This window comes from Helianthus annuus, chromosome 15 (genome assembly GCF_002127325.2).
Source record: "Helianthus annuus cultivar XRQ/B chromosome 15, HanXRQr2.0-SUNRISE, whole genome shotgun sequence".
Lineage (NCBI taxonomy): Eukaryota > Viridiplantae > Streptophyta > Magnoliopsida > Asterales > Asteraceae > Helianthus > Helianthus annuus.
Window position 1 is genome coordinate 81,250,139 of NC_035447.2, and position 5,711 is coordinate 81,255,849.

General features: G+C 33.0%; 1 long non-coding RNA gene across 1 annotated transcript; it reads right to left on the reverse strand.

Annotated features, from left to right (window-relative positions):
* Positions 1 to 885: 885 nt before the first annotated feature.
* Positions 886 to 3,765, reverse strand: LOC118487276. Its single transcript, XR_004881157.1, has 3 exons — positions 3,514 to 3,765; positions 1,541 to 1,598; positions 886 to 1,061 (listed from the first exon to the last, which is right to left on the reverse strand). It is a non-coding gene; the product is annotated as an uncharacterized LOC118487276 (long non-coding RNA).
* Positions 3,766 to 5,711: the final 1,946 nt, after the last annotated feature.

Genomic DNA, 5,711 nt, shown 5'->3' on the forward strand with positions numbered 1-5,711 from the left:
GGTCCACGCGTTAATACTTGTAGCCATCGCTCGCGGAATGGCACGAAGTTAAGAAATAGAAGTAAGAGGATTCATAACAATAATGGCTGAATGGGTACCTTCAAGATGAGTGTTTCATCTTCCTTGTCTTGACAAGAATGCCACCAATCATGATTAATATGAACCATAGGGACCTCGTTCCTACTAATAGAGTATTCGTCCAAGGCTACCTCCTCCGCCTCATTGTCAGCATCGAGGTCAGGCATTTTCCGTATCCGAGGGAAAACAACCGTCTTTTATGGAGTGTCGAGCTCAGGGTTTCACTTAGGGACTATGCCCTACCATAAGCTCATCAACAGATGCGAGGTCAATACGCTTGTTATGAGAGTCCAGAATAATAATAGAATTTGAATACTAAGATATCATGGTCGTGGCAAAATAATCCATACAACGTACACATGTGAACAACTTATAAATAATCGATTTTTGGACAATCGTACTTTTGTTTTCATCGTTGTTTATATCGTATATCGTTTCCAGTTCGACTTATTGTTATCGTGTCTAAACCCCATAGACTTGTACCAAATAAACTAGTCTTTGGTATCACCGTTTCGAACTATCGTTTAATACTATCACATAGTATCCTTGCATTATCGCTTTGTATTAGTGGACACTTTGTAAAAATATAATGTAGAACGCTTGTTGTAAAGAACATCATTTTGAAATTGTAGACTAGACTCAAAAAGAATCTTAGTTCACTACAATTGATGCTCTGATACTAGGTCTGTCACACCCCGATTTTCGGTTTGTGCGGAAGCGTATGGCGAGGTGTGACGAGAGCGGCAATCGTTACAATCAATCGAGTAAACAACACATTTGAAACATAAAAGATGTTCATCCATACATTTGATTCGAAGTCATAATTTACATTACATATGTCTTGTTTGAAACTTGAAACAACAACAACTTTAACCACATTATTCAAAGTTCAAAACATAACAACCGAAAACAGATGACATCACAAAAGCTTGCGTTCTTGATAACCACTTGAACATATTTTTCCGAAGCCGTCCACTAATCTCCTGTAATACATGTTAATTTTGAAAACGTCAACAAAAGTTGAGTGAATTCATGTTATTTTGTTTTTGCATCAAATGAGTCTCCAAAACATTTGAAGTAATAAAATTCGTTTTTGTATAGTATGATAAAAAAAATTGTATGATCATTAGTGTGTTGCAAGGACACTAATATGTATGCCGAATAGGAGGCAACCAAACCTTGACAATTTATCGTGTGTGTCAACGACACTAGTTTGGACACAAAGGCACTCTTGACGATCGTGGTTATCGTTGTCGTTAAGAGTGGGGCTTGCCAAAACCCAAATAGATCTATCCATTTGTTCCTCGGTACTTGTTTATTCATTAATGGCCCCTTTATTTTAACACCTATCCGCATGTGATCAAAATAGTTTCATCGTATTATCATACTATTTGTAACATGTATACATCCCCGAAGTTTAAAACTATAAACATTCAAAGTAAAAGGGGAAGCATGAACTCACAGATTTGCGTTCCATGCAAATCTCTATTCGATTCCTTGTTCGCGGTTCGTTTCTCGACCTACAAGTGTTCTAATCTAGTTAGACACTTAGGTTTGTTTTTGTGTATCGTACAAATATTCTATCTTGTATTTTGTTTTTGTGTTTTCGTATATATATAACTTCCTTGTATATATATATATATATATATATTTATTTTATTTTATTTGTGTTTGAATGGGCTTAATTTATGTTTTAGAATTTAAGTCCATTTTGGGCATTTGGTGTTTATGGGCCTAGCCCAAATAACTTTGTTTAAAAATCCCAAATAACTTTGTTTAAAAATATGGGACAATCCCAAATTAATTTGTAGGAGTGGGCCTTAGCCCAAAACAAGTAGGCCTAGCACAATTTAGTTTATAGTTGTGGACTTAGCCCAAATAACTTGTGTAAGAATGGGCCTAGCCCAAATTGTTTTCTAAAATATATCTAGTCCATAATATTTGTAAATATTGGGTTTTTAGCCCAAGTATTTTGTAAAGTGGGCTTTAGCTCAATTTTGACTAAAAATACATTTTAGTCCATTGTTTTGTAAAAGTGGGCCTAGCCCAAATTTTGTTTACGAGAAATGGGCATTAGCCCAAATTTTAATTTATGGACCACTTTTTAAACTACATAATTTTTTTTGGGCTAGTAAATAAAATAAAAAAAAATAATAATAGTAATACTTGTATTTTTATAAAAATCATTACTTATGCCATAGTTGAACATTTTAGTGCATAAACTTGTGTGATGGTTCGTATTTTATTCTAGTCGTTTACTACTTGTCGGTTTTATTTATTCGTATCGTTTGTCCCGTTTGTGTCGTCCGTCACATTTTACCATTTGCTTTGTTTGTGCCATTTTAGTTTGTCCAAAAGTCCATATAGTCCAATAGTGTCCGAATTTGTCCATTTGTGTTTTCGTGTCCAAGGATGGACATTTTATTTCGTTATTCAAGTTCATATATATATATATATATATATACATTTTTGGTAATTTTTGTGGATGTGTAGTAATTTTGTATTTGTTCCTACTAGAACTAACACATGATGTACACATCAAAATATATAAACTTATGATACTTGATAAATATTTTTGTAAGTACACATTTTATCCAAAAATATATACTTGTCATTTTCATTTTTTTTTATTTAGAAATCTTTTTATAAAACATGGATTTATGACTTTGTCCAAAAATTGTTTAACCATGTTTAAAGACCTCAAATAATAATTTCGGTCACAAACTTCTTTGTTTAACAACTTTTAACACATCACAAAATTTATAAAAATTTTGCCATTGTTTTTGTTTGAAATATGAATTTTCCCCAAGTTTATACAAAACTTGTTTTCAAATTATTTCAATACAAAACATCATCAAGTATCAATATCTATCAAAATTTGTCAACAAAAGTAGCATGAACATGATATTGTTCTTAACTTTCCCAAAAAGGAAACTTTATTCCTTATTTTTGCCAAAAATTTGTAGAAAGAGATTTTATGAAAAACTTTTGTTTTAGATGTCTTACAAAGTCATTTGAAGCATAAACACGTATTCAAAATGTTTACTACTAACATAATTTCTTGCTTTTTATTATTTCCAGAAATGGAAACTTTATTCAATAAATTTTTCAAAAATTTATTTTCTTGTTTTTAAATGGTTTTTCACATTTTACTAGCATGCATGTTCATCAAAAATTCATGTTCATCACTTTGTTGATGAATCTTGGTTGATCCTACATGCATGTATGTAGATCATATTTTTGAGTAGAAATAACCAAGATTCAAGTTTATTAGCCTAGATTTCTCCAAGTTCATCTTATAATCATAGAAAAATCATGGTTAAAAATAATGATTTCTTTTTTTTTTTTAATTGTTTCTTGTTATCTTTCAAGTGGGTTTATGATGAACTTGTAAAAGAATCAAAAATAAAAGTGAAACTAGTATGTTATTCTTACAATTTTTGCAAAGAAACAAAGATGATGATAAGAAATCTTGTTGATCCAAAGCTTCAAGTTCCACCCAAAGGCTCCATCTAGCTTTTCTAAACACCCATGAAGATTGTTTCATCCATAGACTTCCATAAGTGCATGAATTCTTGTATTTGAAAATTGAAATGAAGTTGGTGTGAGGGGTGTTTGGGTTACACGATTTTGGAGAGAGAGAGTAGAAGAGTTGATGGTTTTTGGGTGTTGGAAAATGGTAATGAATGGAGTGTAAGAGAAGGTTTGTTCATTTAGGTCTTACACTAATCATGCTCTTAGTTTTCCAACACATCAATTTAGTGATGAGTGAGCTTATGGTGGGGACCCACTAGGAAAAGAAAATCAGCCATGTATAAGGTCTATTTGCTCAATTTTTATATTAAAATCTTATTTAAACAATAAACTCTAGTATTTTTAGAACTTTGACAATTTTTATAAAAATATCTACAAGGTTTTAAGCTCTAATATTTTAAAGTAGTGTGACACTAGGTAAAACTAGTTCACCAAAATTTTTAGTTTGTAATTCGGGTGAAAAAGTCGGTTCGGGCCCTGTACCGGGTTAAATACTGACACCGTGTTTTGTTTAGATAAATACATGACAAAAATTATTTTTGCACATGTTTTACCATCCGAATAATTAATACAACTTTTTGGACTAAAAATTTTATTATTTTTGGCACGGTTCCGGTACCGGCTTTACTGACTGGCAGTTTACTGAACTAGCCGTACAGCTTAACGCAATAAGATTCGATTGCGGATTTTGTGTCGTTTTTAATACCCATTATATTATTTATGTAAAATAATATTTATTTTTGGGTTTTCAGACAGTTACTGTTTTGTTCTGCGGAATACTGTACACTTCCGCATGATTGCTGTATTTTTCTGCGGACTTGGACAATTTGGTTTTTAATTGGAATTTTGTAAATAATAAGGCACATATTATTTTTGGACAAAGCTTTTTAGAGAATATTTGTGTAGACAAATCCGTATGTCTTGTTTTTATCGTGTCAGACTGTACCGCGACTAGTACTGACAAGTATTGTTTAATCGCGTTCCTATTGTTAGTCTAGGATATTGTTTCCAATCGCAACGTATCTGTTATCATAATTTACTATGATTTTTGTAATTCCTAGACTCTCAAGACTTTAATTAATTAAAATCAAGTCATATACGCGAAAATAAAATTTAAATAGTTGTTCACGTTGTACGGAATTACCGGAATTTTGCCGATTGTCACAAAGAACATGTAACAACACCATATAATTCGTTAGAACCCTTACGTGCAAGAAAGCATTCTTAATTAAAATAAGATTTATCTTTGATAAAACCAATACCCCTCTCAAGTCTCATGGTGTAAACATAATAACAAGTTAAAAGTTTATAAATAAGTGATTAATCAAGGAATTGTTAACAATCTTCACTAACCACATAGTCATCATCCAAGACAACCAAACATAATCAAGAATCAAACATCAATGAAACATTCATCAATGATCATGAAGATTCAAACATGAAAAAGTTACTAAAGATTCATACAAATGAGATTACAAACTAAAGATCATTCATGTAACAAGTTCATTAATACTATTACACAAATACTACATAAACATAAACATAACATCAGCTCAATACTTGAAGATTATGATCAGAAATACATGTTTAAGAACAAGAAATCAAACCATAAACAAGCAAGGATTTGATGGATTGGATTGGTTAAGCGTCATTTTGATCAGTAGCGATTGCTGCCTTTTATAGGCAATTTTCAGATCGGCACGACCGTGCACTTAAAGTGCACGGTCGTGCAGATGTATTGTATGGTGACGTCAGTTTTCATTTGGTCAGACTAGTGGACTAGTGGACAAGTTGACTTCTGACACTCAGATGTGCACGGGCATGCACTTTGGTCACACGGTAGTGCAGTGCTTGGAAGTTCATCAGAATGCCTGGAATTTCACCAGAATTTGAGGTTCAGGTAGTGCATGGGAGTGTACTTGGAGTACGGGGTGCACTTCGGGCGCACAACCGTGCGTACCGAGTAATCAGTGGCACTGGCTTCTGCACTGGCAGTGCTTCCGGGGTCGTAGGTCATGCACGGAGGTGCAGTTGAGATGCACGGTCGTGCAACATCTGGAAGTTCATCAAAATGTGCAGAATTCATCAGAAACGTCCTT